Below are 13,385 nucleotides of genomic sequence, written 5' to 3' on the forward strand. Positions count from 1 at the left end.
CTCTATTATGGAAAATAATGAACCTTATCACAATATGCTAATTTTTTGAGAAGGACCTGTAGATTTACACAAATAGGCTGAATTAACGGTCAAGATGAAAGCAGGAACTTCGGCGTTCCTTTTAAAATCCTCACAAGCTCTTTCCATCTTGGAAAAGCCACTCCTATATAGACTTTGGTCTTGTTGTTTTTCCTGTCGCGTTGCTGTTATAATTCTCTTTTTCGCTTCCTTTGCGACTCCTTTTCACGTCCTCGAGAATAGGTGTGATCATCCATCTTCAACAGGCTTTCAAATCTGCCGGCAGTCGCGAGTAGACTAATCTCCCCCGGGCATTAAAGCGTGAAAGGCATACATTGTAAAGTGCTCGTAGGAGTGGAAAAGCGCAATATAAATGCAGTCCATTTACCATTTAAAGCAGGGCTCAGTAGTTTCGGGATTTCTTCGCTGTATTCTCGCTTTTTGCTCGCATGTTTCTCTCTAGAGCTCCCCCCACAGCTTCGGGATAGATATTTGACAACACTGTTGTAAAAACTCGTTGGCGATTCTCAGACACCAGAGGCTAGTAGATCAACAACATCAAAGCAGATGGGACATTCTTTAAAACGTCTTCTTCATTCCAGTTCGAACAGCGTGAGGGAGCGCAATAATGACAGAGTTTTAGCCAATTTCTTTTGGGCATAAAGCAATTGTTTACATTGCGAGACTTCCCGACCCGGCTCAAAGTTGCAAGTGCGGATTTCCCGCTCACGGGCAGCAGGGGGGTGCAAAACGACCACCATTCAACCCGAAATAAGTAATATAACCATTCCAATGACTCCGAAGCTGTTCAGTTAAAGCTGTAGTCTAGGATGTTTGGAAAATCGGTCGAGAAAGCCTGGGACGGTTGGGAATTAAAAAAAAAAACTCATCCCACCCCTCCCCTCTGTGCTACCTGATCCCTCCCACCGGGAAACGACTTGAACAATGTCACTCAGTCTGTCAAGCTGTGATCACCGGTAGTAAACATCAGAACAGAGATTTACCATGTGCAATGTCAAAATAGCTCAGAGGCACACGTTTGAGTTCACGCTCACGCAAGATTAGCAACACATGCAATGTTCTAAACCCCCTACCACCACCACCCCCTGAAACACAAACAATAATAAATAAATAAAATAAATAATACTGTATTACAGCTACCGTCTTAGGAGGGTACGTTTGACAAACGTTTCCCCTCCTGAGCCTCGTTTACCCTGGTCAAAAGTGCTACTGTACCTAGCGCACATTAATTGCACAATAATTATTAGTTAGTATTGCTAAAGTTGAGTAATTGTTATAGCAGCACACAGCGCATCTTGTTCAAATTCCGATCGGCTCGAACAGAACCCGCTAGGCCTACTAAGATATATTCAAGCACTTCAAGAAATATAATTACTTTGACCCGTGATAGGCGATGCTAAACGGCTAACATTCCAATGCCGACCGGCAGCATGAACATGTTGTCAGACTGATAAAAAGCTATTTATGTAACACCATAAAAGTATAAATAAATGCTTTCCTGCTCAACAAAAAGTCAGCCGTGACTGTAAGGGCAAGCAGGGACCGCTTGCTGCTTTCGGGTTTTTTTTTCTCCATTGTTGAGCTGATGCTACTGAACAAAATGCATTAAAGTTTGTATTTGAAAAGACCTGGAATTGTGTGTTCTGAACAAAGTGCATTAAAGTTTGTATTTGAAAAGACCTGGAATTGTGTGTTCTGTGGAATGAGTATAAATATATGTGCAGGATATATAAAAAAAACATAGTTGTACCACTAATATAAGTGAAAGTACATGGTGTCATCATATAAGAAGCATATTTGTATCCCTAATATAAGTGAAAGTACATGGTGTCATCATATTAGAAGCATATTTGTATCCCTAATATAAGTGAAAGTATGTACTCTGGAAATAAATACATATATGCATGTATACATATATTTGTCTTGCATATATTTCACATATATGTGCATATATGTGAAAATATATGGCACTTACATGAAAACGGCCATTTTTGATATATTTTGAAATATATGTTTCATATATGTCTATGTGTTTTACATATATGAATTTTGCATATATTCTCATATATGCAGTAGACATACATCGGCACTGATATTATATATGTAATTTACATATATTGACATATATTACATTTCTGTATGGGATAGAATAGAACATGTTCACACACAACCCGTAAAAGTCCCGTAAAGACACGTGACCTTGCTGTGACATATAATGTCTCAGCAGCGTCTTAAAGGATTAGTTCACTTTAAAATGTAAATTCTGTCATCTTATACTTACCCTCATGTTGTTTCAAACCTGTATGAATTTCTTTCTTCTAATGAACAAAGGAATATATTTAGAAGAATGTCAGTAACCAGACAGTTTTTGTGTCCCATTGACTTCCATAGTAGGAAAAAAATATACTATGGAAGTCAATGGGACTCAAAAACTGCCTTGTTTGATGATGAGAGAATTTTCATTTTAAAGTGAACTATTCCTTTAAGTTTGCTTATGAGCTGTGATTTCTTTCTTGAGAAACCACGCTTGTGCGATCATAGATCATAAACTAGCGCATTATGTACCGTTTCACAGCCGACGAACGATCCCGACTTCAGTGTCATCACTACGGCATTGATTACGGCTTTTGTTCACACAGCGCGCGTTTCGGGACTGAACACGGTAATGTTACTAGGTCCCCGACCCGGCATTAATCCCGGGTCGTGTTTGCGTTCACACAGAAGGTATTCTGGCAATGTCCCGGCAATTTGCCCGAAAAATCACGCTGGGTGAAAAGGGCTTTTCTGTTTGATTATGCAAGTAATGTTCTGCATGTAAATCTGCATTTTCTTAAATTTTCAGATACTCTTCTTCATCAGATTTTAATGAAGAACTCATGCGCTAGTTTCCAAAACTGAGAGATGCTGGTGGTTTTCAGCTTTTAAAGACAAGAGGCTGCACCAGGAAAAAAATTCTGGAACCCATCCCATGTCCAGACGAAGGCTATTCTCCTGAATATTTGTGCTCTGATGCAGTCGGAATAGGAGCTGCAACAATTTATGTAAGACCCCTGCAAAAAGATCTAAATACACCTAAGTAAGTAAGCGTTTTAAAGTGTTCATAAATTTTGTGATATTTTACAGAATACCCAAGTGCTGCTTTTTATACAACTGCATAAAGATTGAATTTGTAACTGATAATTAGTTTCATGTTGTGACTGATTAATAGTTAATGTCTGATGTGGGCAATATTCTAAATTATACTCTTATTTTTAGGGGCGTAGGGAACTATTGTATAATTTAGGCCACATACACAGCTGCAGAATATGGTTGTCAGTCCAGTGTCAAATAATCTTAACCCCACGTTTTTGTAGGTTGTTGTAGGACAAGTGTCTGGCGATGGGCCGCCAGTGGTCTGTTTGTATTGCAGCAAGATTTTTCCATTACTGGAGATATAAGAGCATGTTGATCACTGTGAACTGTAAGTATATTTTCTGGAGTGTCCAATTTACTTCAAAGGCTAAAGGATTAGGCTAATGTCATGTTGCCATAAGGGGCTGTTCACACAGCGCGTTTTTGCACATGTAAATTCATAATCTCAAATGTAGGCGCGCGACAAGCACGTTTATTATAGAAGCAACGCGGCACGCTTGTTTTCCCAAGTGCCACTGTAGCATAGCAATGACAGATGCCACGGGAGAGCAAGCGCTTATGGAAAGTCAGACTGATCTCATGAAATGGCGTATGTATGACATGCTAATTCGTATGCCATTTTTGGCGTGCTATCAAGATGCATAATCACTTTTTAGCATGTATATCAATGGCGTTTGGCCTCCTAACATTACAATATATAAACCCGGTATCATGACAAGACGTGAAATCATGACGTTGGTCCCCTTTGGAAAACGTGTAGATGTCACAGTTTAATGCCCTCAGACGTGAATCTTACACGTTTGCCATATCATGAAGATATCTGTACAATTTCCTATACCATTTTATAGATTATAAATCTAAGATCCCTTAACCCTACTCCAACACCTAAACATACCCATTTTATAGACCATATTAAAATGATAAAACGTAATGGACAGAAAGATAGTTTGAGCCACTTATCCTACCCCTAAACCTAACCATAACCATTTCTTAAAACTACGTAGGCTACAATTATAAAGAAAATCAACAGACAGACAAGTATAAACACAATAGTTTATTTATGGTTCCTAAAAGTTTTATCTCAAACTGATTGGCTTATAATGCTAGTATATGGGGCATCGAAGTAAAAAGAACAGCAACAGCTTTTCCATTCCCGAAAGCAGCAGAGCAGGGACCAGCAACACTTTTTCCATTTCCGAAAGCAGCAGCAGCAACAGCTTTTAAAATTGGCTCTTACAATGACATTAACTGGTTTACCACACTGACTGTCTCATAGTAAATTTGAACAGCACTTAAAAATGGAACATCAGGATGAGGCAAGGTTGCAATTTCCTCATTGGTGAGTTCTCTTGGTAATTGAACCTCTGGGATGTTCACACCCTCTTCCTCACACGAGTGTGGTCCTTCCCAGTCTACATCAGTCATCATCCACCTGAAGTAAAGAAAATCTGTTACATTCTCCCCAATCTACAGTTAAGGATGCTTAGGAAATGATGACAGACTATTCATTTTTGTTCATGATTTCTGCATTTTTATGAAGGTAAACATAAGACCAATGGATGGAACATATTAATGAGAACCAATGTCACTAGGTTCTATGAATGTAAATGGCTTCACAATGAATTATAACAAATCAAGTAATTGTCAGTAATTATCATTGTAATACAAAGTTTTAATAAGTTTCAATAATTACTGAACGTTTCAATAATTTATCTATGTAACTAATCTTGCTTCAATAGATTTAATTGATTGTATATTTTCAATTTATTTGACAAATTCTAGCTCAACTACAGTATAGATATCACTTTTACTCAGCCTTTTGATCACCTATTTTTAATCAAGGATGTTCAGATATTGGTATTGGAAAACAAGATAAAATTGGGGAAGAAATGTTTGCAGTACATGCAACTTTTAATGTCAATGTCATGACTTTATGCTCCAATTTAAGATCTTTTTAAAGCCTTATTGTGTAAGGGCACAATTTTAAGCCCTGTAAAACAACCATTCCTTTTAATATTTTTGTAGTTCAGTTTCTTGTTTGTCATCCACCACTTACATTTGTGTTTTTTGATTAGCAGGTAACTTACTTAATTTTTATTTACTAACCTGGTATGGATCTTGAATGTCTTGGAACCTTGTCCAGAGTTGCAGTGGAGACTGGTTGCCTGCTGTTCTTATTTTGTGATTGTTCCATGCCTCCTGGAAAAATCTGAGATGCCTTAGCAGCTGTGGCAGATAGGCCCAATGCAAAGCAAAAAGATGCACCTCATTGTCGGGATTTAATGTGCCATCTGCCTCCAGATCAAGGAAGAGACAGGAGAACAGGTCCAAAACTTGCTGGTAAACGTCCCTCCACAGTCTCTCGATCCTGTAATTATAACAAATGCTACCTCAGACGAGGCCCGATATATTGTGATAACGTAGATACTTGGCACTACTGCTTTTCTTACAAACATGCTAAAATTTATAGAATCTTTTCAATCCACAACACACGTGCATTTCACTTAATCACTTAATGGCATATGATTTTCTGAGTAATAATAAAAGGGTGAAAAAAAACCTTTGGTTATGGACACTGCGCCCTGTGATGTGGGAGTGTCGGTTTTCCCCTCGATTGGACACCATGAAGTAGGCCACATCAACATTCTCCCGGCCCTTATCAGATCGCACTCTGAAGGGTAATCCAAAGCGATTTACAGCTTCTATGAAACTGCAGCACAACAGAAGCACTGTTTTTCAAAGCAGCTTTTAGGTAGACAATCATCCTGCTGAAGCCATCTATGCCTCCATGGACCACTATCCTCCACCTAGCTAAAAAAATAAATAAAATGTAAGTATTTTCTGTTACCAGACCATTACCTTTATAAATCAAGGAACAAAATATCAGCAAACTTAAAGGTATATTATGTCATTAGTCCTATTCAGGCAGTTTCTCGTTTCTCATGTGGACATCTGTTAAAAAAAAGCTTGTCATCTCTGATAAAACTCGTGCATTCAGACAGTTCTATTTACAGTGATAGTTCTGTGATCCTATGAACATGGGAAAGCGCTGATTATGTGCTCAGTTGCATGGTTGTAAGAAAGACATGAACTTCTTTGACGTGGGGGTGGGTGACTTAATTATCAGGAAATTGTACTTCTAAAGTGGACTGCTTAAAAACATACCTAATTAGTTTGTGGTTCCCATCTATATGCCACATGGCATTAGGTGCTGGAACGGAATACTGTTGCCGTCTTATTGTGCGTAGCGACAAGGCTCATAGCTGTGTTCCCTGTGGATCCACTCTCCGCAGGGACTCGCGCACACTTTCAACTAATATAAATTATATGATTATATGTATAAATTATTTGACTACTGAAGATTAGTTTCAGGAGTTACTTAAAGGTGCAATATCCAAAAAACACTGGACCACACATTTTGTTTAGTTGATTACTTGCAATATCCCAAAATTATTTAGTTCAACATGATGAAATGTTAGAATCTGATCTGTATGTCATTTTAATGTTAATCTAGCTTACTGTTAGTCTCGTACAGCAAACAAACAAACTAACAACATTCAACACACTTAAATGCAGTTTAATGTAATAGTGTAACTGTTGGCCCAACTGTTAACTTACATGTCCTTGTTACTTTATATATGCGGGAATCACATGTGGCACTGATAATCTGTCTCTCATTAGCAATCGCACCCTGCTTCATATCAGTCATGTTAAAAACATGAATATATTCACTCATCCATAAACATTATTAGATCCATCAGCTTGACGACAAGATCCATAATTCCGCTTAATGCTTTGCGTCATCAATATACGCCTTTGTTATTGTAAGAGGTTAGCGACCCCCTGGCGGTGAAAAATTCTACATATTGCACCTTTAATATAGTAAGAATTGCATGCAAGTCTTACCTTGTACTTTAACACCTCTTGAGTTCAAGTGGCCATGCATCATATGGTAGCCAGAGTTGGGGTAAAGGTTCTGGATTTCTGCTACAGTTCTGTCCAGATCATCATGCCAGTGTTTTGTCATTGTTTTGTCTCAAGCTGCACACCAGTAACTTTTTGTTTTATCAAAGGCCTTTTTATAAAGCTGCTTTAAATATCCAAGTTCTGGCTGTTAACCTGGAATTTATATCTAATTAATTTAATTACAGCATACTTAGATTTTTTATAGTAATGCAATTGCAATTAAATAATTTAATAGAATTCTACTACTTTTATAGACATATTTGAATGTATGGAAAACTTTACATTTAATGGATTAAAATGTTTACATTTGTGTACTGACCACGCCCCTTCCCCCCAACCCGCCAAATTGATTTGAAAGTGCAAGTGAATTCGTGGAGCTGTTGGTGAGTAGTTAGAAAGCAAATGTGTTAGACAGTTTTATTGTTTTTTTTTATTGGTAACACTTGAACACCTGACGAATTTAGCAGTCATAGTTTTGTCTGTCGTTGTTTGGAAATTTGCAAGGTTAATATTCAATGTTTAAACTTGTGTCTTATTTGCGCTATGCTATGTAGAATCAGACCTTTATGCTTTTTTATGCACTTGTGGCATAATGAGCTGAAAGTTCATTTGTCCGCATTCTAAGTTATGTGACGTCATTAATCTGCGTGTGTATTTAGGCTCCTTGCGTGTCTTCTGTGAATCCTCGCCTGTTTGCTTCATGCTGCACGCTTTGCGCTGCTGTGATCGCTCCCAGCGCGTTATTTGGGAATCCTCGCCTGTTTGCTGTACGCTGCTGTGACTGCTACTAGCACGCCGTTTGTGGACCCTCGTTTGTTTGCTTCTCGCTATACGCGGCTGTGACCGTTCTGTGCGGCCAACAATCTCCCATTTCGTTTCATTATAAACATGGTTTTGGCTTCATTCAGATGGCTGTTGTGCGGGCGTCTGTGGACTTCAGTTTGTGATTTGGTGTGAATGACGACTGTATTAAACTATTGAGGGGATGTCCTTTTGGGTGCCTGGCTTCGCAGCTACGGAGAACTGCAGTTTGTGCAGTGTCATCGCTGTTTTGTCATAGGCCATTTTGAGACTGCTGTGATACAATGTTCTGATCTTGATGTGCTTTACTACATCTTTCTATTTTCTGCTCACACACATTTCCTTAGTGGATATTTTGCCTATATTAAGATCTCAAATTATTGTTTTTCTTTGTGTTGACATTTTGTTTTGTATGAGTAATTTATGCTTTCATAAGTGTGGGTTTTCTTTCTTTTGTGTAATTTTTCATGTCTTAAATTGTCTTTTTTTGGTAAATATAATATTTGTGAATTGATTTATTTTGTATATTGTTTATTCATTTGAAGTGGTTGATTTATGTGTAAAACATAAATACTTTTTTGTTTGTTGATTTTGGGAAAGACTGCTGAATTTGTTTATTTTTATTATTTCTTATTTGATTCAACCTATTAAGGTTGAATGCCAAGGCCGGTAGGTGGGTGAGTCTTTGTCATCCACCTGTTTAGCTTGTATAATCTTTTTCTAAAAATATTTTCTTCTGTGTGTGGTGTGGAGAGTGTTTGTTAGGAGCTGTGGCCTTTTTGGCTCAGGAAGTTGATCGTTTCCCTCCTATCTTTGGTGGTGGTGTCTACAACGTTTGCCGTGAATTAACATTTCACTGGGGCTCTTTGTGCTGTGAGAGTGAGTGTGTAGTGTGTATGAGGGGAACATGCATATCTCTTGCAAGGCCGCAGCCTCCTTTCTGTGAACATTGTAATTGACTGCTTGATGCTTGTCTTATTTTTGTGTATGGGTTTTATTATAGATTATAATAAACTTTTTTGCAATTTTGTATAAATACCTGTGTCTCCATGCTTTTGTCTTTAGTGGGGAACCTGTGCGCAGATAGTATTCTCTGGGCAAAATTCCCAGGGTGGCGTAGTCTAAACTAGAACATATAACATACATCGCGTCCTTTGTCCCTGTGGTTGCCACGCACTTTTTGCAGAAAGTTGACTTTCTCATGCTTTGTGCTATGCATATCTTACAATTTTTATTTCTCTTATAGTACAGTAGCCTACACTCATTTTCCTTTAAATAGACGAGTGCCTTTTATCTTGCTTACAAATCGATACAAAAAAGTGATTTTAGTTGATATGTTGACAACAATTGCTTGTTCAACTTAAATATGAATGAAAGAGTTTTATATCATTAAATAAATGAATGAAAGGCAAAATGTGTTGTCATCTATTTTAATTTCAAGTTGAAAATATGTTTCAGTTTACATAACTTGACTTGTGTTGACTGGACTAGTAAATGATGGTTAATTCCACTCTAATGGGAAGTTACTTTAACCAAAAAAAAAACCATATTGTCAAGTTGACGATAAAAATTTAAGGCAGCAGGGTAACAAAGTTTTAAGTTGACTCTACAAATTGTTTTTTTTTTACAGTGTACATTAAGGTTTTATGTTATATTTAATGTTAAATGAATGTTTATTACATTTTTAAAATTCAATGTGTGTTAATTACCATGATCGTGTTTAATGTTTGTGCACGATCACTGCTGTGATGGTTGTCAGTGTATTATCGTACAAAACAGATATTAATACTTCAATAGGCCGGTAAATTAACATTATATCAGATAAGGAAATACTGTTTATTGGGCTACTGTTAGGTCTGTAAACCAATAATGTTTCTGCCGTATTTTTGATGGTAAAGTTCTGGCAACCACAGCTGCCGGCTTTTTTTACAGTAAAAATTACAGATTATTTTTTACAGTGCATAGCCTACGTGTGATTTACCCTAATCCATATTTTCGCCTCACGCAGGTTTGTCATCGCAACGTTGTTGACCTCACGTTGTCTGTAAGGGCCGATATTTCCCTCATTCTCTCCCGAAGATATTCCACCGTTGACTCGACAACATTTTCATCATAACTTCCCAATGATACATCTTCAGAGAGCGCACGCAAATGTAAAATTATAGTTTGAAAAACCATTTCCACCATCCGATCTTGATCTCTTCCGTCTCAAAGCTCCACCCACGTTAAGTTGAATGACATTCATCCTTTGATGTAACATTTGCGATATAAGGTTTGAGCATTTGATTTGCCATTTGCATGTAGGTTTGAACATTTGATTTATCATTTGCGATTATGGAATGATATTGCGGACTTTATTCAAAAGGAATTGCAAATTGTATTTGCAATTGCGTTTTCAATTTGTGGACGCATAAAATGTGACATAATCCAAATGCAAATGCAAATCGCGCATTACCGTTTTCATTTTCGATTAAGCGAACGAGCAATATTAATTACCACATTTGCCTTTTCACTCTCTCTGCACTGTGCATGTAAACTGCCAAAACTCAAATGGAATCGCAATACCTTTTGCATTTGAATTTCCAACGTCTACACGGAAACCTGTCAATCAAGTGACAGGGGTGGGGCCATTTTATTGGGCGTGTTTGCATTGGGAAGTGACGATCGTACTAAAATGTACCATGTTTTTACTAGGGTAAATATGAGTTAACGATAGTGTTTATAATTAAGCCACAGTAGCCACAAATGTACAGATGTCTGAGATGTTATGAAATGTTCTTTAACATCATGAACCATAAAATGTAATCAGTGTTCTGCTATTGTTTATTTTCATAATAGGTAAACACAGGCCACAAGTTAACACGGTCACATTTCCTTGATTCAGCAGCTGCAAGATGTAAAGCCGAGAGTCCTGTCTTGAATCTAGCGATCTAATGTTGATTCAGTGTAGCTTGGTAGTTCAGTGGTTAGTGACTGTTATCTCTCACGGCATATTGTCTTTTAGCGCGTGTTCGAAACCCGGGCCAACACGTTCTTTATTTTTTTGTTTATCCTACTAACTTCAGCCGCCAAACGGGCGATCATACAGTGAGGAAAATTGCAGTAGTCAAGGAGAGCTGACATGTTAGTACGCTGCTGTTTGCAGAATTACCGGACCTGCGTCCTCGCAGACATCACACTCCCGAGTCGAATGCACAAAGTCTGAACTACTGAGGATGCAAGTCCGAAATCAGCGGCTGAAGTTAGTAGGATAAACAAAAAAATAAAGAGCGTCTGTGTTGGCCTGGGTTTCGAACACGCGCTAAAAGATGGTATGCCGTGAGAGATGACAGTCACTAACCACTACACTGAATTAGCACTAGATCTCTAGATTCAAGACAGGACTCTCGGCTGTACATCGTGCAGTTGCTGAATCAAGGAAATGTGACCGTGTTAACTTGTGGCGTGTGTTTACCTATTACGAAAATAAACAATAGCAGAGCACTGACTACATTTTATGGTTCATGATGTTAAAGAACATTTCATAACGTCTCAGACAACTGTACATTTGTGGCTACTGTGGCTTAATTATAAACACTATCGTTAACTCATATTTACCCTAGTAAAAACATGATACATTTTAGTACGATCATCACTTCCCAATGCAAACATGCCCAATAAAATGGCCCCACCCCTGTCACTTGATTGACAGGTTTCCGTGTAGACGTTGGAAATTCAAATGCAAAAGGTATTGTGATTCCATTTGAGTTTTGGCAGTTTACATGCACAGTGCAGAGAGAGTGAAAAGGCAAATGTGGTAATTAATATTGCTATTTAAATATGACAGGCTCATAGCTCGTAAGATATGGGAAACATAATTGCAAACGGACTTTGCATTTCCATTTTAAATTTGGCAGACACTGTGCGTTCACTTAATCGAAAATGCGCGATTTGCCTTTGCGTTTGGATTATGTCACATTTTATGCGTCCACAAATTGAAAACGCAATTGCAAATACAATTTGCAATGCCTTTTGAATAAAGTCCGCAATATCATTCCATATGCGATGACCGTTTGAGCATTTGATATATCGTTTGCGATGTGCGTTTGAGCATTTGATTTATAATTTGAGCATCTGATTCATGATTTGAGCATTGACATTTATATTCAATTATGACAGGTTTATACTGGGTTGATGATGAAAATTAAAAAATCAAATCCGAATGAGGAAATGAAATATGGTTTGAGCATATGATTTTTAATTTGTGCAGCCATTTTGAGAGTTTGATTTATTATTTAATATTTTGACCATTTTATCCTTTGAACAGTTGTTTTGAGACTTTGATTTATTATTTGATCTTTTTAAGCATTTTCATTTTAATTATGTTAGGGAAAAACCTCCATAACTCACCACCAGATGTCATAACATGTTTAGGCCATTAAAAAGGCGTGTATGGAATTTTTGACTGTGCTAAAGCATAAAAAATCCATAATATATGCAGATATTTAGAGAAAATTCTACATTCACATTCTTGTACAAAAAAAAAAAAACGGTGCTACAGTCGTTTATTATATTTCAGAATGTGTGTTCTGTCTCAGAATGAGTGTTTTTGTCTTGGTTTGTTTGATTCCGCCCACGATTCCTAATTTACCCAAAAGGATTTCAACACTCCGGGTTGCCAGTTGTTGGAAAAGACAGCATACTGCAGCCACAAATGCAAGCAAATGAACTAGCCCAGAGATCGCAGATTCTACCTTACCCACTGTCAAGGTATTATATACTGTTGGTATGTGATACAACATCCACTCGCTAGGAGGCCTCAGGCAGTGAGGGAGCGGCAAGAGGGGGGTGAAGAAGAACACCGGGCACATGTAGAGTGTGGCGTTGTATGTATGTGTTCCACAAGCCTCAATAAATAAACCGAACTGGTTAATGCCTCCGCGTGAATATACACAAGACATGGTGTCAGAAGTATACGGATAAGAAAAGAGAAATGGCAAAGTTTAATCCGCCTGAAAACTTCAGCTTTAACCGTCCAGAAGAATGGCCGGCGTGGCGACAGAGATTCTCATGCTACAGGACCGCTACAAAACTGAGTAAAGAGGATAAAGACGTACAGATAAGTAGTCTTATATATGCTATAGGCATTGAAGCGGAAAATGTTTTCAAATCGTTTACATTTGCGGAGGGAGAAAGTGCTGAGGATTACGAGACTGTTCTGGGAAAGTTCGACGAATATTTCATGCCAAAGAGAAATGTTATACACGAACGGGCTTGTTTCCATCAAAGAGTACAAAAGCCTGGGGAAAATGCGGAGTGCTACATAGGAGCGCTCTATGAGCTGAGGGAGTACTGCGATTTCGGTACCACTCAAAACGAACACAGAAGAGACAGACTCGTAGTAGGCATTAAGGATGAAGAACTATCTAGAAAAATGCAGCTAATGACAGCACTTACCCTGGAAATGG

At 37.9% G+C, this 13,385-nt stretch overlaps 1 protein-coding gene across 1 annotated transcript in view; it reads left to right on the plus strand.

The window, feature by feature from the left end:
* LOC132159866 (duodenase-1-like) overlaps positions 1 to 13,385 on the plus strand; it is a 123,092-nt gene that overhangs the window by 88,199 nt on the left and 21,508 nt on the right. The window lies entirely within an intron of this gene.

This window comes from Carassius carassius, chromosome 16 (assembly GCF_963082965.1).
Source record: "Carassius carassius chromosome 16, fCarCar2.1, whole genome shotgun sequence".
In the NCBI taxonomy this organism is placed as follows: Eukaryota; Metazoa; Chordata; class Actinopteri; order Cypriniformes; family Cyprinidae; genus Carassius; species Carassius carassius.